The sequence below is a fragment of the Coregonus clupeaformis genome, chromosome 11 (assembly GCF_020615455.1).
Source record: "Coregonus clupeaformis isolate EN_2021a chromosome 11, ASM2061545v1, whole genome shotgun sequence".
NCBI classification, from domain to species: domain Eukaryota; kingdom Metazoa; phylum Chordata; class Actinopteri; order Salmoniformes; family Salmonidae; genus Coregonus; species Coregonus clupeaformis.
The window spans coordinates 46669901-46695745 of NC_059202.1; the positions used below are offsets into that span (position 1 = coordinate 46669901).

At 42.9% G+C, this 25845-nt stretch overlaps 1 pseudogene; it reads right to left on the minus strand.

The window, feature by feature from the left end:
- Positions 1-3115: 3115 nt before the first annotated feature.
- The window catches only part of LOC123491981, a 60341-nt pseudogene continuing 37611 nt past the window's right edge, over positions 3116-25845 (minus strand).

Below are 25845 nucleotides of genomic sequence, written 5' to 3' on the forward strand. Positions count from 1 at the left end.
AATGAAGTTGGAGCCTGAGCATGTAATCAAGTTTTATCTAACCTTCCTTTATCTTATAAAACATTGATTTAATTGTATCATTAATCCTAGTAATCTTTTTGCGTACTTTCTCCTTACCTCCCCCTTATGAAAGCAGTGCTTAAATCAGAGGGCAAAGTTGAGCTGCTACCATATCGCTTATACCTATTCAAATCTTTCAGATCTACATTAAGTGCCTAGGGGCTGGTGCTAGAGTGGTTTCTGGACCAGGCCTGTGTAATGCATGGGCGGCTCCAGAGAGAGGCTTGCTAGGTGCTGAAGCTCACTCGAGAATGTTTAGCACCCCCAAGAAATAATGTATTACTAGATGCATGCTTAATACACCATAGACTGCAACCACCCCTACTCAACGACCAAGCCACCCCTTAGCTAGCCCAGTGAAAATTCCCTGGTACTACCACTGGTGTAATGTGGCCATCAAAACAAACACCTACCATTTGTAGGCCCTCTGATCATATGTCGGACCTACTGTTGTGAGCTCAGAAATCCCAGACCTAGGTATGCCGGAACACTTTTAATGTGGAAGGCAACCGGTCTGACTAGGGAGACTAGATGTTAGCTGTAAGATATACAGAAAAAGAACACATGTAGAAGTGAAAAGCAGTCGTAAGGTAAACAGCCTTTATTTGAAAACCACAACCCGGAATCCCCACCACCATCACACCCAGGAGCCAAGTCAATATCAGGGCTCATATTAGAAAAAAAGGGATACAGCTTTAAAAAATACATTTAAAAAGTGTTTTTTGGTCACCATACAAAATAAATTAAAATAAAAGAATTAATCAATTACATTGCAGGTGAACATATATGCCTATGACAAAAGTGATAGATATGGTGCTTGAATAGAATTGAAATGTTTTTAGTTGCTGATTTAATGTGCTCTCTACAACTCTGATATCATTACAGGCGAGACGGTTCTTTAAGGGATTTCAACATTCTTGATTGATTACAATTCTAACATTTTCAGAGCACTTGTCTTGCATGATAAAAGATAGCTTTGCTAAACAACGTACCGTATATTTTAAGTGGGAAATAATGACAGTACTGAGAGCTCACAGGTCATGTAAAAATAAACAAATAAATACTGGACATATTTTAAGCATCTGTACATGCACAATACATAGTGTTTTAGGAGCTCAATGATGAGTAATGCATGATCATGTTGAGACTGCTACGAGAATCAAGTGTCATGAGGCCTCAGGCCAACCATCATATCACACTGACAATGTTTTTTAATTTATGTTGTCAGCAGATTTTCCATTAGGGTAATCGTGACTGACAGAAATTGTTGATCAGTTCGATCTGTTAACAGATGGACACACCATCAACTTTAAGTGAGTGTGAAGAGGAGAAGGGAACAGATTGACACTGCACAGTAGCGGTCTTCAACTAATTACCAGGATACAAAACAATCATGGAACACCGAGGGGTTAAATAAGGGGTTAAAGAGAGACAAAACAATGATATGCGAGGAGTTTTTGTTTCACTTAGCTAATCATAGGTTTCTGACAAGTCACATTATCTCTTTCGTCACACATCATCAAACAAGAACAGTACCATTCCAGGTAACTCAAACTCAACGTTACTGTTTAAGAGAATGACAGTTGAAAAATCAAGATAGCATCAAACAGCATGTTTATTACATAAAAAGAGAGAGACAGAGAGAAAGACAGACAGAGAGAGAGAAAAAGAAAAAGAGGAACTGTTCTGTACAATAAGTGTGCTGTGAAATCCTCCCTCCTTAAGACAGAGGAAGCGTCTTGTGTAAATGATAAAAAACACATGGCACAGCCTGAGGGAGAACATGGGAGGGAGAGGGGTGAGGAGGAGCACGTGTCACAATCCTCACGCTAAAACAGCCTGCCTGGTATTGCAGCAATCAGCGATGTGATGATATGTGAAGAGTGAAGACTAATAGCAGAAAACCATACGTCTGTCTGGTGGTATGTGTTTGTGTGTGTGTGTGTGTGGGTGGGGGTTGGACAGACATGAGATAAACAGCTCCATGGAAGCACTATGAGATAAGGGCTGTGCTATGAGGAGACTAACACTCACGGCCTGGCAAACAGGAAGCAAAGGGTGAGATCAATAAGTGAAAATAGTCAATGGGGTGCAATGTAGTGTAATATGCTGATGCAGCAGCTGTAGTAATGGGTTATTTGGAGACGCATACAACATACAGAGATCCTGCCTGCCTGAAGTGGGCCTTGTAGTGTCCATTACGTCATTTCCTTTCATTGTTCGTGATACAATCATTCCTTTTTTTTTTTAAACAATACCAGGCTACACACAAAGTGAGTCACACATAAAACAAATCCAGTGATCAACAAGTTGGCTGGTAAACATAGCAAAATCAAAACAAACCAGCATAAATTAGGATATGATATAATGACATTCAGAAGATGCAACACACAGGGTTTTGCATCTGTAGTGGAGATTAAATAGACTATGACTAATCGTGTTGTGCTTTTCCTTTCTCGTGCTGTGCAGAGAAAAAACAAACCACAATTTCCCTTTTTTTAATTTTCGCAATGGTGTTAAAATTATAGGACGCAGAAGGTAGGGTAGCCCCTAAACATGATCAACAAAATCTACAAGGAGTTAAACCATGCATGATGAAGTGGGGAGGGGTTTTGTTTATTAAAACCAACCGAGTTTGTGGCAGTGTCTGAAATGCCACCCTATTCACTATGCACTACTTTGGGCTACTACCTATGGGCCCTGGTCAAAAGTAGTGCACTATATATACTGAGTGTACAAAACATTAAGACACCTCCCTAATATTGAGTTCCACCCCCCTTTTGTCCTTGGGGTGGTGGACCATTCTTAATACACACGGAAACTGTTGAGCGTGAAAAACCCAGCAGTGTTGCAGTTCTTGACACAAACCGGTGCGCCTGGCACCTACTACCATACCCCGTTCAAAGGCACTTAAAATATTTTGTCTTGCCCATTCACACTCAATTGTTTAATTTGAACCTCTCTCCTCCCATTCATTTAGACTGATTGAAGTGGAGTCAATAAGTGACATCAATAAGGGATCATAGCTTTCACCTGGATTTACCTGGCCAGTCTATGTCATGGAAAGAGCAGGTGTTCTTAATGTTTTGTATACTCAGTGTATGTTATTATAGGGTGCAATTTGGGACACATCACACCTGTGATTCAGGAGCTGTGTCCTGCGCTGCAGTAAATAACAACAAGGTTAATCACCGCTTAATATGCGGTCAATCTCCTCCAGTCTCCTCAAGGCGGCCGCCGTTTCTTCTCTATATCTTTAATCTCTTTTGTGGATTTGCTCTTAGTCCTCTGCTGCTTGTCAGCCTGGCCGCCATCCAGATGCTCTGATTGGCTATCGCGCCACCTTGAAAGCTTTTTGCCGAGGAGGATTTCCGCACATTCTTCTTATTCCCGGCACCCTCCCCAACTCCATCGCTGCCGGTGGCTCCGCTCACTTCCTCCTCCTTCTTTCCCAGCTTATTTTCCTCCTCCTTGGCTATTGTAGCTGCGCCCTCTGCTGGCGCTTGGCTCAGTGGCTGCCCTGCCGCAGACATGGCTGCCATCTTGCCACGCACGATGCCCAGGTGGCGGCGCACGTACTCTCATGGGGGGCCAGGGCCAGCGTCTCCTCCAGGCAGCGCTCTGCTCTCGGCAGGTCTCGCCCTCGAAGTAGACCACACACAGGTTGTGTTTCCCCTGCACGTTGGTGGGGTCCATACGGAGGATCCTCTGAAGCAGACCTTGGCCCCCTGGGTGTCCTTCTTGTGGTTCATCAGATATCTCCTTGAGAATCAAACCTTTAACATGCTCTGGTGTGGTGGCGCAGCAGCTCGTCTAATACAGGCAAGGCATCCAGCTCCTGTCGAGACTGCGAGTAGAGCAGGGCCAGGTTGAAGAGGGCGCTGCGGAAGCCCGTCTGTAGACGGATGGCCTCCCTCATCCAGCGCTCGGCCGCAGCGTTCTCGTTGGCGTCCATGGCCAGCATCCCCAGGTTGAAGTAGCCGTTGGCATCGTCTGGCTCCTCCTGGATGTAGGTCAGAAACGACGGTTGGCCTCCGGACGGAACCTGGGGTCACCTGTAAAACACACACAGACACAGAAAAATGCACACAAACATAACGGTTAGGGCATAACAACAACAGTCATTGAGGTAGGTGTGATTTGTCGATAAACGTGGGAGGAGGAGGAGGGGGAGGGGGGGGAGAGAGGGGGAGGAGCACTGGCGATAGCGCTATAGGTCCGGGGGTGTCAGAAATAAGTGCTAATTTCACAGCCATTATTATGAGCGCAATAGCTGGCAGTGGCGTGAAAGGGTTGGGTTTTAATTAATAAATAAGTTGTAGGTGTGACGAGGGCTTGGCCACTCACTGGTCCAACAAGGCGTTCCATAGCTTAATACTGCATGCGTTTGTCTCAAGTTCTGTAGGTTACTGATGGTCTTTGCGTTGTCATCAACTCCAATTTGGCTGGGGACACAAAATATTCTCCTCCTAGTCCATTGTGGAATAATACTACAGTTTATTAAATAACATAGTCTAGCGTGTAATAGCAACAGTAAAAAATAAAATACATCAATGTTTGGAGTCAACATTGTTGTAATTGGCTTCAACGAGTATAGGCCTTTACGCATTGCACTTCTCCTCAAATAAAAATACTAGGCTCCCGTAAATTGTATTGTATGTGTGAGGCACGTTCTCAATAAGCAAGATATAGCCTAGGCCTACCGTTGATATTGCGTTATAGACTGAATAGCCTATGTTTGGAGGAGCGCGCCTTTGGTAACCAGACAAGAGGCGCTCTTTGGAAATAGGGACAGGTAGGCCTATGTGAATTGTGAATAATGCAAAGCATGTCGGCAAAAGCCTCACAAGTAGACCATTAAGAAACTTTTCATGGATAGGCTACCTGGCTAATGCATGGCCAGGATAGGAAAGACACCAGACACACTGCTGTGGAACCAAGTGTAGCCTACTAAGGGCTTGGGTTTTTTTATCAAACAAAAAAGGAAAACAATTTAAATGTTTCTAAATAGGAGTGTCACTGGATTATCACATCTCTCATTCTATGATGGCCATATAGCCTACATGGAGGGTTTTTTATGCACAACCAAAATAATAACAGGGCACTGTGCGTCACGGCTGGATAGGCTGCGGCTTCCGTTGTCAAAATCCATGCCATAACCAACCGTGTTACCACTTAGACCAGCTTTCGGTTGGTCTAAAATATCCCCACCAGCGCAGACTGAAATTGGCAGTTTGGCGCACGCTTTTAAGTACACACCTCAGATATTGCCACCCCTCCAACCTCCGCGCCAGCTAGCTCATATATGAAAGGTAAACTACCAATCCTGACGCTACGGTTTGAAAATAGAAGAGAGACCGCTTTAACAGGTCGAAATTGCAAACAAGTGTGCGTTTGACAATTGCGCTGTCTTGACGCCAGCCAAAAATAGAGCCCCTAATCTCTTATCTGTTAATGTTTATTTATGACAAGATGAGTGATTAATTGTTGATTGACAATCTACATTTCAAATGGGACTTCCTGGTTAAATAAAGGTTAACAAAACAACTGCTACGTGCTCTGGTTGAGCCTGGGTCGTATTCACTAGCAGCGAAACGAAGCAAACGGGCCGAAATAGGAAGTGTAATAACAAATGCTTATTTTAGTTTTCCATTGCAAAATGTTTTGCTACGATGTGCACTAATGAATACAACCCTAGTCTGCTCAGCCTCAGTCACTTACCGGATTCCTGCATGAGCAGGGCAGAGTTGAAGAGGGCCAGTTTGTGGTTTGGGTTGAGCTCCAGGGCGTGGTTGAAGTTCTTCAGGGCCTCTGAGGGCTCCTTCATCTCGATGTTGACGATGGCCAGGTTGTACCACAGGTCAGCATTGTTTCTGTCCAGCTCCAGGGCCCGCAGGTAGGCGTCCCGGGCCTCGGACGGCTTGTTCATCTTCAGCAGCAGCTCCCCTCTGGGTTTGCACAGAAAGAAAAGTGAAATCAAGCCAAATCTAAAGCTCACCTTCACAACTGTCTATAAAAAATAAATAATCATAACTCTCATCTTATCTACATCAATTCTCTATCATCGTTTGTTAAAAGGACCAATGCAGCCGTTTTGATCTCAATATCAAATCATTTCTGGGTAACAATTAAATCAAATCAAATCAAATCAAATCAAATTTTATTGGTCACATGCGCCGAATACAACAGGTGCAGACATTACAGTGAAATGCTTACTTACAGCCCTTAACCAACAGTGCATTTATTTTAAACAAAAAAGTAAGAATAAAACAACAACAAAAAAGTGTTGAGAAAAAAAGAGCAGAAGTAAAAATAAAGTGACAGTAGGGAGGCTATATATACACAATAGAATAAAGTGACAGTAGGGAGGCTATATATACAGGGGGGTACCGTTGCATAGTCAATGTGCGGGGGCACCGGCTAGTTGAGGTAGTTGAGGTAATATGTACATGTGGGTAGAGTTAAAGTGACTATGCATAAATACTTAACAGAGTAGCAGCAGCGTAAAAAGTATGGGGTGGGGGGGCAGTGCAAATAGTCCGGGTAGCCATGATTAGCTGTTCAGGAGTCTTATGGCTTGGGGGTAGAAGCTGTTGAGAAGTCTTTTGGACCTAGACTTGGCACTCCGGTACCGCTTGCCGTGCGGTAGCAGAGAGAACAGTCTATGACTAGGGTGACTGGAGTCTTTGACAATTTTGAGGAACCTTACTATGATTGTTTTCAAAAATAAACAAAAATAGATTCTTAGAAAATAGCAATTTCTCAAGCAAGAATTTTGCTAGGACTGTCTGGGAGTGGTCTGAGTGGGGAGGGGGGAAATTGAAAACTAGCTGTTATTGGCAGAGAGGGTTGGAACTCTTTCTTATTGGTCTATTAACAAATTTATTTTCAAACAGCTCTTACACTTAAAGGGCATCATAATTTCCACAATTTCACAGTATTATTCCAACCTCATAGTGTGGAAATATATATAAAACACAGGAAAGTCATGTTTTTTACTGCGCTGTGCCTTTAATGATAATATGTTTCTTGCTTCCTTTCTTCTTGCCCCCCAACCCCCCCAGCCATCCATCATTCCTTCAATTCTGACCAGTTTCCCAGTCCCTGCCGATGAAAAACATGGATGGTGTTCTCGGGGTGATGAGAGGTGTTGGGTTTGCGCCAGACATAGCGATTTCCTTGATGGCCAAAAAGCTCAATTGTAGTCTCATCTGACCAGAGTACCTTCTTCCATATGTTTGGTGAGTCTCCCACATGCCTTTTGGTGAACACCAAACGTGTTTGCTTATTTTTTTATTTAAGCAATGGCTTTTTTTGGCCACTCTTCCGTAAAGCCCAGCTCTATGGAGTGTACGGCTTAAAGTGGTCCTATGGACAGATACTCCAATCTCTGCCGTGGAGCTTTGCAGCTCCTTCAGGGTTATCTTTGGTCTCTTTGTTGCCTCTCTGATTAATGCCCTCCTTGCTTGGTCCATGAGTTTTGGTGGGCAGCCCTCTCTTGGCAGGTTTGTTGTGGTGCCATATTCTTTCCATTTTTTTTATAATGGATATAAATGGTGCTCCGTGGGATGTTCAAAGTTTCGGATATGTTTTTATAACCCAACCCTGATCTGTACTTCTCCACAACTTTGTCCCTGACCTGTTTGGAGAGCTCCTTGGTCTTCATGGTTCCGCTTTCTTGGTGGTGCCCCTTGCTTAGTGGTGCTGCAGACTCTGGGGCCTTTCAGAACAGGTGTGTATATATACTGAGATCTTGTGACAGATCATGTGACACTTAGATTGCACACAGGTGGACTTTATTTAACTAATTATGTGACTTCTGAAGGTAATTGGTTGCACCAGATCTTATTTAGGGGCTTCATAGCAAAGGGGGTGAATACATATGCACGCACCACTTTTCCTTTATTTATTTATTTTTTGTTTCATTTCACTTCACCAATTTGGACTATTTTGTGTATGTCCATTAAATGAAATCCAAATAAAAATCCATTTAAATTACAGGTTGTAATGCAACATAATAGGAAAAAACGCCAAGGGGGATGAATACTTTTGCAAGGCACTGTATGGATTATTACTTTCTATCCATGAGTCTGGGAGAGAACATATAGGCGTAGGCAATGCTGTTGGTTCATTGATTGTGCAGGGCAGCTTACAGAGTTCGCCTACAATTATAGTGAATTTGTATTTGATTTTGAATAGCCTAGTATTGGAAATTGTTTATATTTTCATAATTAATAAGCTGACAATACATTTAGCTACAGAATATCTCACCACTGTGCGTTTCCATCTCCTCCTCTCTCTCCATTATTTTCTCAAGCACGTAGAGAGAGGGGCTGTCAACAGTTTTATTTACATTTGTTTCGTTGCGAAAACATGTTACTATCGATGTTCCCGAACAGATTTCACTTGGTTTCCCAAATTAAGCACTGGGTAGCTGCAGAAACATGGTTGGAGAGCCCATAGCATACAGAGTTTGGGCGGAATATCACCTGTCGCGCAGCGAGAGGCTGCAAACTCCTCAATCAGTGGTTGATGCGTGAAGTGAAAGTATTTTTATAAGCCCAGACATTTCTATATGCAATCCTGTGTGAAAGTAGAGTTTTGATGGTTGCCACTAAAAGAGGAGGATCCCAGCTGTACTATATTTATTTCTCAGCTGCTCTGCTATAAAACTGGAGTAGCCTACCCGGCATGATTTAAACTGTGAGAAAGCGGTCTACATTCGCTATTTGAGTGCATAGGGATGACATGTATTTTTTCCCCTGCCCCTTTTCATTATTCTTTTTTTTTTTACATATTAGTAAAGACAATATTACATTGGGAATAGTCTGATGGTTGAAAATATGATCACTTGATGAGAGAACAAGGTCTGCAAGCTTTTTTGCTACTTTTCAAATAGTCAATAGCCTATAGTCGCATCATGCAGCCCATACACGTTTTGGTTTCTAAGACATTCATACAAGGTTTGTATCATTGACAACAAAATTTGCCAAATAACTCTAAATCTAGCGTATAGGACATGTTTCAAATGATCACTTTTACGCTCAACATAGCCACTTCATATGTGCATCGCTCCGGAATGGGAAAAATATCCTTTCCATTTTATTCAGGTAAGTTCAATAATATTATTTTTTACAATAAAATCATATAATATAAAATAATGCTGAATGAACTAGCCTACAGCCTATGGCATATAGCCAGAAAACATACAGAAGGCTGACTCCTATTCGGTTCTTCTGAAATAGATTTTCTTCATATCATAATGTTTCTTCGGACTTGCCTAAAATAAATAATGGATTTATTGTGATGGTGTACATTAAATGGATTTATTAGACTTTTTTAAATGTAGATGTTCCAAAGGCTTGTATGTGTGGAGGCCTGGAGATGCTAACCATGTTTGTTAATTAACGGTAAATTACCATGAGACCGGCAGTCAATTGCATGACAATAACTGGCTGACAAAATTTCATGACCACCACAGTCCAACATAGAATCTAGATTGACTGCTTATGTAATTGATTCATTTAAGTCTAATTAGTAATTTACAACCTACGTAAGCAGTCAATTGACCCTTCGCTAAGCTGAATTAAATGTAATGGACTGCTTACGTATGTTGTAAATTAATTCAACTTCTGATGGAGTGCCTACTGACGTATATGGTATCCATTAAAATATCAGTATGCTAAAAATTGTTAGTAAACAGTTATGATGTAGATTGTACATCACCCTGACGGAGGTAGTAAATACAATAAATAGATTTCTGATGAAGGATGTTAAGAGAAAGTCAACAGCCTTGTCCAACATAATTATTCTGATATAGGCTGTAAATTAACCGCCTTGCCTACTGATATAGGATGTTAGTAAAGGGGCCTTGCCTGCTGATGTAGGCTTGCTTGAAGTCAGGCCTCATGCTGATGGCTTGTCTGTAGAGTTGGTCAGCCTCTTCCAGGCGTGAGTCGTTGGTACGGATCAGGTTTGCCAGGTTAATGTACACGTTCAGGTGGTTGGGCGCCACACGGGTGGCGTACTTCTTCCCTGGAATGATCTGGAAGTTCAGTAAAATTGTCCTTATCTAATGTGTTGATGATTGATCAGTAACTGATCCATGACACTTATTCCACATGAAAGATATTAGATCACACTATATTATATGTTTGCAGTTGTTTTGGTTTGTTAACTTAGTTCTGACAGGTTAGGGGGTACCGGACACTAGTTTGCTATTCCAGGTTAACTATAACCACCAGAGAACGTAGAGCAGGGGTTCTCAAAGTGGGGTCCGCAGACCTCTGGGTCCGTGACCAGATCTAAAAATATTATTATTACAATTATTTTTACATTACATTTTTTTTATGAATATTACTAACAGATTAAACACATTTTGGCTGAGGGGTCCATGGAATACATTTAGAGGGTGTAATACAATACAATGTAATACATTAATAAATACATGTAATGAATAAATTAATGTAATAATACATTAAAGTGATAATTCGGAATTTTGGCAATGAGGCCCTTTATCTTCCTTCATACTGGACACAGAGACATAAAAATGGTATCCACGAGTTCATCTGACTCTGGGGAAATAGATAAAGGGCCTCATTGCCAAAATCCCGAAGTATCCCTTTAAAGGAGCTATATGTAATATTTTTTGCATTGTAATTTCAGAAAATGTCCTTAATATATCTACAGTAATAGTGTAATGACGCCCAGCCCCAGTCAATTTGACAACAAAATATGTTTCTTCCCAGGGCCCAAGACTTGGTTTGTCCGGCCATGCACTACCAAAGTAAAACTCATTGTATGCTATTTCTATCTCACTCGAGTTGTGTTCTGATTATGAGTGGGTCCCTGATGAACTTGCTATCACAAAAGGGGTCCCCGGCCCCAAGAAGTTTGAGAACCCATGACGTAGAGAATGTAGTGAGCTTATGGTACGTTCTTAACTCTGTTACACTCACCCCCTTTAAACTCGCTACACAGAGACCCAAGACGTCAAGCTGAGCCCAACTGCGCATCCGGGTCACGGCACCACTGTTACGGTGGTCAATGTGCTGCTAACAGCTTAGCTTCCTCCACTGTCCGACTGCCTGATCCTGGGCTCGAACCAGTGATCCTCTGCTTCGCAACACACATGAACTTCCTCCTTGACAACGTTCTAACTTGTTGAGCCACCCAAAAGGTACCAATTGGATGGCTCCATCTTACATTTCAAGCTAGCTGTGGAGTGAACTTACGGTACATTCATAATTTAGGATCTTAATTTGGTCACTTTTGTTGTTGAAAATGTTCCTGCACAGCAGGAAATGCAAACTTGTAGTGTATTCAAGGCTTAAAAAGGTTTCTAAAGTTTGTAATTTCCACTTTAAAAATGTCAGACTTGATTTGCCCTAACGAAAAATATCCATTAATTATAATCCACATAATAATTCACATTTCCTGTTGTTGCAGAATTATTTTCCTGCTGTAGCAAACTGGCTCAAATTAAGATCCTACATCTGTACCGACGTTTCGGCATGGCCTTATTTTCTCAAGGGAAGCTAGGCAGAGAGAAAAAATTACAAAGCAACCAACAGAAGAGACAACAAGTCACTTTCTTAGAGGCCTAATAATGACTGAGCAGGAAACTAGCATAGCAATATAATTTCAAAGCCACCGACAGCCCCGATGTGGGCAATGTGCTTCTGTCTTGGCCAACATGGAATCTCACATCACAGTGGGATTTTCTTGGAAGAAAATGCTCATATTTTTCTATATAATCCTACAGTCATACATTCCTATACTAGCCACACATACAGCCAGAGGAAGAGAAGCTCTGTTTCTTTTATGTTTTCTAAACTGATTTATCGAATCAGAGTTTACGCAGTTTCTCAAATAAATCATGAGAACATGAGAGACTGAGGCAGGGACTTCCTCCATCGACAGGCTCACAGAACCGTATTATGCCATGGGGTTGTCAGTCTTTGGATTCCCGGACATAAGCAGAAATCTGGATATAGAGAGTTAACTCGTTTGGAAAACCAATGAATAAAATAGGCATGATCAAAATAAGTGTAGTGTATCTAAGCGATTATCATTGGGCCCCACGCGGAAATCCTGTTCCGTATGGGTCATCGATACATGATGGCCACAGCCGCTTGCATGCTTCAGCTGAAAAATCTGTTTAAAGCTCAGACAAGGCCTTGCCTGTTCCGTTTCGTGATGATAAAATTAAAGAAATCAGCCCTGCTGCTTATTCACAAAATCATCATTTGTTTCAATGCTGACCCCTCGCATGGGAAGTATAGTCAGGCCCTTCAAATTAACATAATCAAATAGGCCATAGTTCAGAAGTTGTTTTTCATTGGAAGTTTGAGGTGGATGAATTGGGGGAACTGTCACTCATAAATGACACAGAAGCACCACATCAACGCTTACCTCCAATAATGACCAAAGGGCTTTCACATACCAGTCATGTTTGTAGTGATTTAAAATATCTGCTATTTCATTATGTTTTTTATGAATAATAGAATAGTGGGAACTGGGCAGTTAAAGAGAGAGACCGACAGTAGAGAGGCACAAACAGAATGGCTGAGACAGGGCTTGAATCCCAGATGCCAGCGAGATGTAGTCTGGAGTCTGCAGCGCTACCACTAGGCCAGGCTGAGGCACTGCCATTTCCTTGATTCCTGAGATAAACCAACTTTGAGAGATAGGGGTAGGAAATCAGGTCGGCCTCCCATTGACCTCTAACAACATAACCTCATCAGAACAGAGGCGACGGAGCTGTATTTCTAAGCATTAGACAGGTGAGCATCACCTAAGACTACTAAACTGACTATTAAATGATCAATTAATGCCAAAGGTAGGCTTTTACAAAGTCTTCAGGAGACCTTTAACATCGAAATGATGACCAATGATCTGTCAAGCATGTAGAAGTGCCCCTTTAGTTGACGTAATTCCTGAGAGACAACTATAAAGGTTTGGGTAGGAAGTCAGATAAGAGGCATGGCCTTTATTGACCTCCATCATCATAACCTCTCCATCATAACAGACTAGAGGTGAATGATTTGCACTGGTTAGCATTAGACAGCTCCTGACCCATTCAACCCACATAATGCATAGTGCATTTAATGTCCAAAAAATAAATATTGAAACCGAAAACCATGATTATTCTTTAAATAATCGAACCAAAACACCCCCAAAAAGCGCTAATCACTCAGCACTACTGGAGAACAAACTGGACGAGCTCCGTTCGAGACTATCCTATCAACGGGACCTGAAGAACTGTAATATCCTATGTTTCTCGGAAACTTGGCTGAACAAGGACACGTATAATATTCTAGCTGGTTTTTCTATGTATCGGCAGGACAGAGCGGCAGCGTTGGGTATGCCCAACGGGGGTGGTGAGTGTCTTTGTTAACAACAACTGGTGCGAGATCTCTAATATTAAGGAAGTCTCAAGGTTCTGCTCGCCTGATGATAAGCTGTAGACCAGGGGTACTCAACTCCTACCCTATGAGGTCCGGAGCCTGCATGTTTTCTGTTCTACCTGATAATAAATTGCACACACACCTGGTGTCACAGGTCTAAATCAGTCCTTGATTAGAGGGGAACAATGAAAAAATGCAGTGGAACTGGCTTCGAGGTCCAGAGTTGAGTTTGAGGGCTGTAAACCCCACTATTTATCAAGAGAGTGTATCTATATTTACAACCACAAACCGATGCTGGCACTAAGACCGCACTCAATGAGCTGTATAAGGCCACAAGCAAACATCAATAAGTTTGCCGACGACACAACGGTGGTAGGCCTGATCACCAACGACAATGAGACAGCCTACAGGGAGGAGCTCAGAGACCTGGCAGTGTGGTGCCAGGACAACAACTTCTCCCTCAACGTCAGTAAGACAAAGGAGCTGATCGTGGACTACAGGAAATGAAGGGCCGAGCACTCCCCCATTGACATCGACAGGGCTGTAGTGGAGAGGGTCGAGAGCTTCAAGTTCCTTGGTGTCCACATCACTAAGGATCTATCATGGTCCAAAACAATGCCTCTTCCCCCTCAGGAGGCTGAAAAGATTTGGTATGGGCCCTCAGATCCTCAAAAAGTTATACCAGGACCTCTATACCAGGCGGTGTCTGAGGAAGGCCCTAAAAATTGTCAAAGACTTCAGCCCCCCAAGTCATAGACTGTTCTCTCTGCTACCACACGGCAAGCGGTAATGATGGACCAAGTCTGGAACCAACAGGATCCTGAACAGCTTCTATCCCCAAGCCATAAGACTGCTAAATAGTTAAATACTGTAGTTAACCAAATAGCTACCCGGACTATCTGCATTGACCATTTTGCATAAACTATTTTGACTCATCACATACGCTGCTGCTACTGTTTACAATCTGTCACTTTATTCCTAGTTATATGTACATATCTACCTCAATTACCTTGTACCCCTGCACATTGACTCGGTATTGGTACCCCTTGTATATAGCCAAGTTATCGTTACTCATTGTGTATCTATTATTATGTGTTTTACTTTGCTATCATTTCTCTATTTACTTTCTCTCTGCATTGTTGGGAAGGTCCTGTAAGTAAGCATTTCACTGTTAGTCCACACCTTTTGTTTACGAAGCATGTGATGAATACAATTAGATTAGATTTGATTCCAAAGGCAGGAGTCCTCAGGTGCTCCTTTAAGATTGTCCTGTTGATCAATGATCTGTCAAGCGTAGAGATTAAACCAGGTGCCAGGACATCATTGTAAAAAAAGAACTTGTTCATAACTGACTGCCTGGATAAATACACTTTTTTTTTTTAAACAAAAACTGTGAATGCAGCTGACAACACATAGAAAACACAACTTAACACAGATGAATTTTGTCTAAAAGCCTGGCACCATGAACAATGAGACACTATTCTTCCCACTTGCTGCTGTTACCTCCCAGCTATGGATTCCCCTTGTTGTCATGTCCCTCAAAGGATGATTAAGGTGAAACATTGGGAATAACAAACAACTGATGTTTTCCCTCTTAAATACACCTGGGTGCTGAGGCCTTGTTGGCATTGTGACATACCTGTGGCATTAGGGATTTGGCAACCAGGTAGGCTTCCTCAGCCTCCTTGGACTTGTTCAGGTTCTTGTAGGTCCTTCCCACATTCATATGGGCTCCGATGTCATCTGCAGGGACATGCCACAGGAGAATGCACATGGGTTAGCACATGGCTTTAGCTATGACAACAACTTGGCAGGGATATCAAGCCTGAATGGGGGTTAGGGATTAGTAGTACCGTACATGGCCATGCAGGCAGGTCAGGTGGTGGCTTGGCTGGACATTACATCCGATCTGGGCTGATCGGAGGGAGTTTAGAGGAACATTGTATGTGTGCCAATTGCCACCCTATTTCCAATATAGGGCACTACTTTTGGGAAGCAGCCATTCAATAGGACCACCCAATACACAGCACAACATTGGCGTAGTGATGGAGGAACAAATCTATACAGTTACGTATCACAATATTATTCTTAGACAATATTATATCGATATTTGACTCTAAGTATATATTTGTAAAAAAAAAAAAAAAAAAAAAATCTATATAAATACACATATATAAATAACTCAGCAAAAAAAGAAACGTCCTCTCACTGTCAACTGCGTTTATTTTCAGCAAACTTAACATGTGTAAATATTTGTATGAACCTAAGATTTAACAACTGAGACATAAACTGAACAAGTTCCACAGACATGTGACTAACAGAAATTGAATAATGTGTCCCTGAACGAGTAACAGTCATTATCAGGTGTGGCCATCAGCACTGCATTAAGTACTGCAGTGCATCTCCTCCTCATGGACTGCACCAGATTTGCCAGTTCTTGCTGTGAGATGTTACCCCACTCTTCCACCAAGGCACCTGCAAGTTCCCGGACATTTCTGGGGGGAATGGCCCTAGCCCTCACCCTCCGATCCAACAGGTCCCAGACGTGCTCAATGGGATTGAGATCCGGGCTCTTCGCTGGCCATGGCAGAACACTGACATTCCTGTCTTGCAGGAAATCACGCACAGAATGAGCAGTATGGCTGGTGGCATTGTCATGCTGGAGGGTCATGTCAGGATGAGCCTGCAGGAAGGGTACCACATGAGGGAGGAGGATGTCTTCCCTGTAACGCACAGCGTTGAGATTGCCTGCAATGACAACAAGCTCAGTCCAATGATGCTGTGACACACCGCCCCAGAGCATGACGGACCCTCCACCTCGATCCCGCTCCAGAGTACAGGCCTCGGTGTAACGCTCATTCCTTCGACGATAAACACGAATCTGACCATCACCCCTGGTGAGACAAAACCGCGACTCGACAGTGAAGAGCACTTTTTGCCAGTCCTGTCTAGTCCGGCGACGGTGGGTTTGTGCCCATGGCGACGTTGTTGCCGGTGATGTCTGGTGAGGACCTGCCTTACAACAGGCCTACAAGCCCTCAGTCCAGCCTCTCTCAGCCTATTGCGGACAGTCTGACCACTGATGGAGGGATTGTGCGTTCCTGGTGTAACTCGGGCAGTTGTTGTTGCCATCCTGTACCTGTCCTGCAGGTGTGATGTTTGGATGTACCGATCCTGTGCAGGTGTAGTTACACGTGGTCTGCCACTGCAAGGACGATCAGCTGTCTGTCCTGTCTCCCTGTAGCGCTGTCTTAGGCGTCTCACAGTACGGACATTGCAATTTATTGCCCTGGCCACATCTGCAGTCCTCATGCCTCCTTGGACCATGCCTAAGGCACATTCACGCAGATGAGCAGGGACCCTGGGCATCATTCTTTTGGTGTTTTTCAGAGTCAGTAGAAAGGCCTCTTTAGTGTCCTAAGTCTTCATAACTGTGACCTTAATTGCCTACCATCTGTAAGATGTTAGTGTCTTAACGACCGTTCCACAGGTGCATGTTCATTAATTGTTTATGGTTAATTGAACAAGCATGGGAAACAGTGTTTAAACCCTTTACAATTAAGATCTGTGAAGTTATTAGGATTTTTACGAATTATCTTTGAAAGACAGGGTCCTGAAAAAGGGACGTTTCTTTTTTGCTGAGTTGCAAAAGTATTCAGACCCCTTGGATTTCTTCACATTTTATTGTGTTACTAAGTGCGTGCATGCATTTGTCCATTTTTGTCAACAATCTACTTAAAATACTCTGTAATGTCAAAGTGGAAGAAAAATTCAAAAAAAAAAAGAATAGAAATTAGATAACTAAAATATAGCCGTTGCATAAGTATTCAGCCCCTTTGTTCAGGCAAGCCTACATTAGTTCAGTAGTACATTTTGGCTTAACAAATCACATAATAAGTTACATGGACTAATAGGGGTTGACATAATTTTTTTAAATAACTAACCCTTCCTCTGTCCGCCATACATACAACATCTAAGGTCCCTAAGTGAAGTACTGAATTTCAAGCACAGATTCAACTACAAAGACTAGGGAGCTTTTCGAAAGCCTCATAAAGAAGAACAGTGATTGGTAGATTGGTAACAATAACAAATCAGACATTTAATATGTATTTAAGCATGGTCAAGTTAATAATAATGCTGTGGATTAGGTATTAAACCACCGAGACACATCAAATATACAGTCATCTTTCTGAACTGAGCTGCAGGACAGGAATGAAACTGCTCAGGGATGTTATCTGAGGTCATTGGTGATTCTAAAACAGTTACAGTGGCTGTGATGGGAGAAAACTGAGGATAGATTGTTTAACACAAGACATTTCAGCTTTTCATTTGTTATTACATTTGTAAAAATTTCTAAAAATATTATTCAATTTTGACATTATGGGGTATTGTGTGTAGGCAAGTGACACAATACAGAGTAAAAATCAAGTCACATATTAAGTTACATGGACTCACTCTGTGTGAAATAATAGTGTTTAACTTGATTTTTGAATGACTACCTCATCTCTGTACCCCACACATACAATTATCTGTAAGGTCCCTCAGTCAAGCAGTTAATTTCAAACACAACCACAAAGACCAGGGAAGTTTTCCAATGAGTCACAAAGGGCACCTATTGGTAGATGTGTAAGAAAATTCAAAAGCAGGCACTGAATACCCCTTTGAGCATGGTGAAGTTATTAATTACACTTTGGATGGTGTACTGTATCAATACACCCAGTCACTACAAAGACACAGGCGTCTTTCCTAACTCAGTTGCCGGAGAGGAAGGAAACCGGTCAGGGATTTCACCATGAAGCCAATTGTGAATGCAAAACAGTTACAGAGTTTAATGGCTGTAATAGGAGAAAACGGAGGATGGATCAACAACGTTGTAGTTACTCCACAATACTAACCTAAATCACAGAGTGAAAAGAAGGAAGCCTGTACAGAATATAAAATATTCAAAAATATGCATCCTGTTTGCAATAAGGCACTAGAGTAAAACTGCAAAAAATGTGGCAAAGAAATGAACTATATGTCCTGAATACAAAGCGTTATGTTTGGGGCAAATCCAACAACACGTTACTGAGTACCACTCTTCATATTTTCAAGCATGGTGGTGGCTGCATCATGTTATGGGTATGCTTGTCATCGGCAAGGATTAAGGAGTTTTTTTTTTAGGATAAAAAGAAACAGAATAGAGCTAAGCACAGGCAAAATCCTAGAGGAAAACCTGATTTAGTCTGCTTTCCAACAGACACTGGGAGACAAATTCACCTTTCAGCCAAAGGTGATTCTAACATGTATTGACTCAAAGGTGTGAATACTTATGTAAATAAGGTATTTCTGCATTTCATTTTCAATAAATGTGCAAACATTTCTAAAAACATGTTTTCACTTTGTCATTATGGTGTATTGTGTGTAGATGGGTGAGAAAAACATATTTAATCAATTTTGAATTCAGGCTGTAACAACAAAATGTGGAATAAGTCAAGGGGTATGAATCCTTTCTGAATTCACTGTATGTTGACCTAAGAGTTGTGCAAAGTTGGTAGAATCTTATTTAAAACGATTCACAGCTGTAATGGCTGCCTAAGGTCAAGTATTAACTCTGGGGTGTGAAGACATACAGTGCCGTGAAAAAGTATTTGCCCCCTTTCTGATTTTCTCTATTTTTACAAATGTTTGATACTGAATGTTATCAGATCTTCAACCAAAACCTAGTATTAGATAAAGGGAACCTGAGTTTACAAATAACAAAAAAAATGGATACTTATTTATTTAATTAACAAAGTTATGCAACACCCAATTCACCTGTGTGAAAAAGTAATTGCCCCCTTACACTCAATAACTGGTTGTGCCACCTTTAGCCGCAATGACTGCAAACAAATGCAGTCAAGTTTGCCAAAAAAGCACCTGGAAGCACCTGGATGATCATCAAGACTCTTGGAAGAATGTTCTATGGACAGATGATTCAAAAGTATAACTTTTTGGCCGACATGGGTCCCATTATGTCTGGCGAAAACCAAACACTGCATTCCACAGTAAGAACCTCATACCAACGGTCAAGCATGGTGGTGGTAGTGTGATGGTTTGGGGATGCTCTGCTGCCTCAGGACCTGGACGACTTGCCTTAATAGAAGGAACCATGAATTCTGCTCTGTATAAGATAATTATACAGGATAATGTCAGGCCATCCGTCTGTGAGCTGAAGCTGAAGAGCAGCTGGGTCACGCAGCAAGACAATGATCCAAAACACACAATCAAGTCTACATGAAAATGGCTAAAAATCAACACATTTGAAGTTTTGGAATGGCCTAGTCAAAGTCAAGACCTAATCCCAATTGCGATGTTGTGGGAGGACTTGAAACGAGCAGTTCATGCTTAAAAACCCACATATTTCGCTGAGTTAAAGCAGTTCTGCATGGAAGAGTGGGCCAAAATTCCTCCACAGCGACGTGAGAGACTGATCAACAACTACAGGAAGTGTTTGGTTGGAGTCATTGCAGCTAAAGGTGACACAACCAGTTAGAGTGTAACGGGGCAATTCCTTTTTCACACAGGGGCATTGGGTGTTGTATAACTTTGTTTATTAAATAAGTATGTAATTGTTGTGTCATTTGTTCACTCAGGTCCCCTTTATCTAATATTAGGTTTTGGTTGAAAATCTGATAACAATCTGATAACATTAAGTATAAAAAAATACTAATCTTTTTGCTTTGTTTTTATTGGTCGAAAATATATAAAGTATATAATTTTTCTTTCACTTTGAAAATGTGGAGTACGTTGTGTAGATCGGTAGGGAAAAAATGTAATCCCATTTTAGATTACATTTTAAGGCAAGAAAATGTGAAGACTGTGCAAGGTGTGTGTAGAGTTATATTTGAGTGTTTCAGTGAAACGTAAGTGAGGAGGCCCCGCTCTCTCGCTTTCCCAGATGTTTAGTTATTTTCATTCTGATCTTTGCATTATTGTAGCCTTTTCCGTAGCCTGTCAACTATGTGTCTGTCTATCCCTGTTCTCTCCTCTCTGCACAGGCCATACAAACGCTTCACACTGCGTGGCTGCTGCCACTCTAATCTGGTGGTCCCTGCGCGCACGACCCACGTGGAGTTCCAGGTCTCCGGCAGCCTCTGGAACTGCCGTTCTGCGGCCAACAAGGCAGAGTTCATCTCAGCCTATGCTACCCTCCAGTCCCTCGACTTCTTGGCGTTGACGGAAACATGGATCACCACAGAAAACACTGCTACTCCTACTGCTCTTTCCTCGTCTGATCATGTGTTCTCGCATACCCCGAGAGCATCAGCGCGGCGGTGGCACAGCGCGGCGGTGGCACAGGAATCCTCATCTCTCCCCGTTACCCATCTGTCTATCTCCTCATTTGAATTCCATGCTGTCACAGTCACTAGCCCATTCAAGCTTAACATCCTTGTCATTTATCGCCCTCCAGGTTCCCTTGGAGAGTTCATCAATGAGCTTGACGCCCTGATAAGTTCCTTTCCTGAGGATGGCTCACCCCTCACATTTCTGGGTGACTTTAACCTCCCTATGTCTGCCTTTGACTCATTTCTCTCTGCCTCCTTCTTTCCCTCCTTTCCTCTTTTGACCTCACCCTCTCACAGTCCCCCCTACTCACAAGGCAGGCACTACGCTTGACCTCATCTTTACTAGATGCTGTTCTTCTACTAATCTCACTGCAACTCCCCTCCAAGTCTCCGACCACTACTTTGTATCCTTTTCTCTCTCGCTCTCCTCCAACACTACTCACTCTGCCCCTACTCAGATGGTAATGTGCCGTCGCAACCGTCGCTCTCTCTCTCCCGCTACTCTCTCCTCTTCCATCCTATCATCTCTTCCCTCTGCTAAATCCTTCTCCCTCCGATCTCCTGATTCTGCCTCCTCAACCCTCCTCTCCTCCCCTTTCTGCATCTTTTGACTCTCTATGTCCCCTATCCTTCCGGCCGGCTCGGTCCTCCCCTCCTGCTCCGTGGCTTGACGACTCATTGCGAGCTCACAGAACAGGGCTCCGGGCAGCTGAGAGAGAAAACTCCCTGCGGACCTGTCATCTTTTCACTCCCTCCTCTCTACATTCTCTTCCTCTGTTTCTGCTGCTAAAGCCACTTTCTATCATTCTAAATTTCAAGCCTCTGCCTCTAACCCAAGGAAGCTCTTTGCCACCTTCTCCTCCCTGCTGAATCCTCCTCCTCCCCCTCCCTCCTCCCTCTCTGTGGGAGAAGGTTGACGACATCCGATCCTCATTTATTAAGTCAAATGACACCACTGGTCCTGCTCACACTGCCCTACCCTATGCTTTGACTTCTTTCTCCCCTTTCTCTCCAGATGAAATCTTGCGACTTGTGACGGCCGGCCGCCCAACAACCTGCCCGCTTGACCCTATCCCCTCCTCTCTTCTCCAGACCATTTCCGGAGACCTTCTCCCCTACCTTACCTCGCTCATCAACTCATCCTTGACCGCTGGCCATGTCCCTTCCGTCTTCAAGAGAGCGAGAGTTGCACCCCTCCTCAAAAAACCTACACTTGATCCCTCCGACGTCAACATCTACAGACCAGTATCCCTTCTTTCTTTTCTCTCCAAAACTCTTGAGCGTTCCGTCTCTAGCCAACTCTCCTGCTATCGCTCTCAGAATGACCTTCTTGATCCAAACCAGTCAGGTTTCAAGACTGGTCATTCAACTGAGACTGCTCTTCTCTGTGTCACGGAGGCTCTCCGCACTGCTAAAGCTAACTCTCTCTCCTCTGCTCTTATCCTTCTAGACCTATCTGCTGCCTTTGATACTGTGAACAATCAGATCCTCCTCTTCACCCTCTCCGAGTTGGGCATCTCCGGCACTGCTCATTCTTGGATTGCGTCCTACCTGACAGGTCGCTCCTACCAGGTGGCGTGGCGAGAATCTGTCTCCGCACCACGTGCTCTCACCACTGGTGTCCCCCAGGGCTCAGTTCTAGGCCCTCTCCTATTCTCTCTATACACCAAGTCACTTGGCTCTGTCATATCCTCACATGGTCTCTCCTATCATTGCTACGCAGACGACACACAATTAATTTTCTCCTTTCACCCCTTCTGATAACCAGGTGGCGAATCGCATCTCTGCATGTCTGGCATACATATCAGTGTGGATGTCGGATCACCACCTCAAGCTGAACCTCGGCAAGACGGAGCTGCTCTTCCTTCCGGGGAAGGACTGCCCGCTCCATGATCTCGCCATCACGGTTGACAACTCCATTGTGTCCTCCTCCCAGAGTGCAAAGAACCTTGGCGTGACCCTGGACAACACACTGTCGTTCTCCGCTAACATCAAAGCGGTGACCCGATCCTGCAGGTTCATGCTCTACAACATTCGCAGAGTACGACCCTACCTTACACAGAAAGTGGCACAGGACCTAATCTAGGCACTTGTCATCTCCCGTCTGAATTATATCAACTCGCTGTTGGCTGGGCTCCCTGCCTGTGCCATTAAACCCCTACAACTTATCCAGAACGCTGCAGCCCGTCTGGTGTTCAACCTTCCCAAGTTCTCTCATGTCACCCGCTCCTCCGCACACTCCACTGGCTTCCAGTTGAGGCTCGCATCTACTACAAGACCATGGTGCTTGCCTATGGAGCTGTGAGGAACGGCACCTCCTTACCTTCAGGCTCTGATCCTACACCCAAACGAGGGCACTACGTTCATCCACCTCTGGCCTGCTAGCCCCCCTACCTCTACGGAAGCACAGTTCCCGCTCAGCCCAGTCAAAGCTATTCGCTGCTCTGGCACCCCAATGGTGGAACAAGCTCCCCCACGACGCAAGGACAGCGGAGTCACTGACCACCTTCCGGAGACACTTGATACCCTACCTCTTTAAGGAATACCTGTAATAGTATAAAAGTTATCCTTCTACCCCCCCCCCTCATAAAAAAAAGTGGGGGAAAAAGTGGTTGTCCCACTGGCTATCATAAGTTGAATGCACCAATTTGTAAGTCGCTCTGGATAAGAGCGTCTGCTAAATGACGTAAATGTAAATGTAGACCTTCACTAGCGACTGCACATGTTTCCTGCTCCGTGACATGACCTGTATGCACAAGCCATGTTGGTAGAGGGCAGGCATACCTGGAGGGTTACATAGTACTATACTTTAGATTAGCCAACCAGTATATGAATTTGCTACCCCTGCCTGCAGTCACAAAAGTTATATGAGGACAAACAGAAAGGTTAAGTTCTACAAGTCAACCATGTCACACGCTAACTTGTATGACAGTCAGCTCCGTTACCCTGTATGTCCTATACATAGTCACACGTGTTGACTTCCATGAAAGGCGTTGTCACTAAATGCTGAGTTCTATGAGAGTCAGCCCAGTCACACGTGTTAACTTGCATGACAGTTAATCCCCACTTTAAATTAGGCTGTATGACATTGAGGTCTATTTTGAGTTCTATAAGTTGGTTGAGATAAGGTCAATCACACATGTTAAGTGTGAACATTTCCCTGTGAACATTCAAGTAGTGTGTTTTTGTTGTGTAGATACACCAACAGCTCTCTCCACACTCCAACTGACTGGAGGAGTCTGGCACATCTCTCCTCAGCCAGCAATAACATCTGGGAGACATGGATTTATTTGAATGGCTTTACTCAACAATAATTTTTGGGTCCGTCCGAAGAGCCCTGGGCTATATCAAAAGTAGTGCACTATATGGGAATAGGGTGCCATTTTGGACGAAGCCCCTAATTTCCACGTCAATACAACTCCTTTTTGTTCTCTAACAGAATTACTGTCTGTAGCAGTATAAGCGATTAGTAAAGCTTTGCGTGATTCAGTTGAAAACAGACCGTTTGTGAAGGAGCTCAGGCAATAAGTGCAGTTTCACACAATACATCAATGTTTGCCACAATAACACCGTTGAGCAGACTGAATTATATTATACGGATCAAAATCAATGGTATCTCGTCATCGTTTCATCTTCTACCATAACTTTGAAGCCCACCAGACAACAATATAATGGGAGGATGATAAGTCTTACCTGCTTGGACCCGGGTGGCCTGAAGGAAATATCTCAGAGCTTTTTCGTAATTGTTTTGATTTTCCAGAGCATGGCCAACATTGTTCCATAGCTTGGCATTGTTCTTGTTGACCTGAGGGGAGACAAGGCAATCAATAGAAAATAAAAATAAGTACAAGCTCCATGTCTTTGTCTTTCTTAATATTGTTACAATATGTATGGGTGGTCCTCTGTAGCTCAATTGGTAGAGCATGGCGCTTGTAACGCCAGGGTAGTGGGTTCGATCCCCGGGACCACCCATACGTAAAAATGTATGCGCACATGACTGTAAGTCGCTTTGGATAAAAGCGTCTGCTAAATGGCATATTATATTGTAATATACTGTGTATTTATGTTGTAATTATATTGTATTACAAAGAAGATTGATGAGCTCTAGTCTAGGGATGTGACGTCCCCACGGGCCCAGTATGAAAAATGTATGCACTCACTAATTGGAAGTCGCTCTGGATAAGAGCCTCTGCTAAATGGCTAAAATTTTACGACATTTTGTCAGCCAGTTACTGGTCCTGCAAAAACACTGCAGGTCTCATGGTAAATGGTCGTTAAGTAACATAAACACATTTAGCATCTCCAGGCCTCCACACATACAAGCTGCTGAACATCTACATTTAAAAAAGTATAGTAAATATTTTTTATATACACCATGACAATAAATCCATTACTTATTTTAGGTAGGTCTAAAGAAACATGATATGAAGAAAATGTATTTCAGATTAACAGAATGAGTTGGCCTATTACTCTATGTTCTCTAGCTGTAGGCTTGTTCATTTAGCAGACACGATATGCTTTTAAGTCCTGTGTCATTATTTTATATTATATGATTTTATATTAAGAAGAATATAATTGAATTTAGCTGAATATAATAGAAAGTATATTTGTCCCATTCCGGAGCGAGTGCGCATTTGAAGTCTATGTTGAGCATAAAAGTGATCATTTGAAACAGGTCCTATAGGCTACGTTAGATTTATAGTTATTTGGCAACTTTAGTTGTTAATGATACAAACCTTAGAATGTCTTAGAAATTAAAACATATGGGCTGCATGATGAGACTCTAGCCTTTTGATGATTTGAAAAAGTCGCAAAAAAGCTTACGCTCTGTTCCTTGCTTCAGGCGGCACACGCTGTTCTCTCATCAAGTGATCATATGATCACCCATCAGACTATTCTCAATGTAATATTGTCTTTACTAATATGTTAAATTAGTTTCGATTTCGGCCCGTTATCAAATTGGCAGGAAGAGGGGCAGGGGGGAAGAATACATAATCTGCCTGTGCACTCAAATAGCGAATGGAAGCCGCTTTCCAGCGTTTGGTTCGTTCAGGTAGGCTACTCCAGTT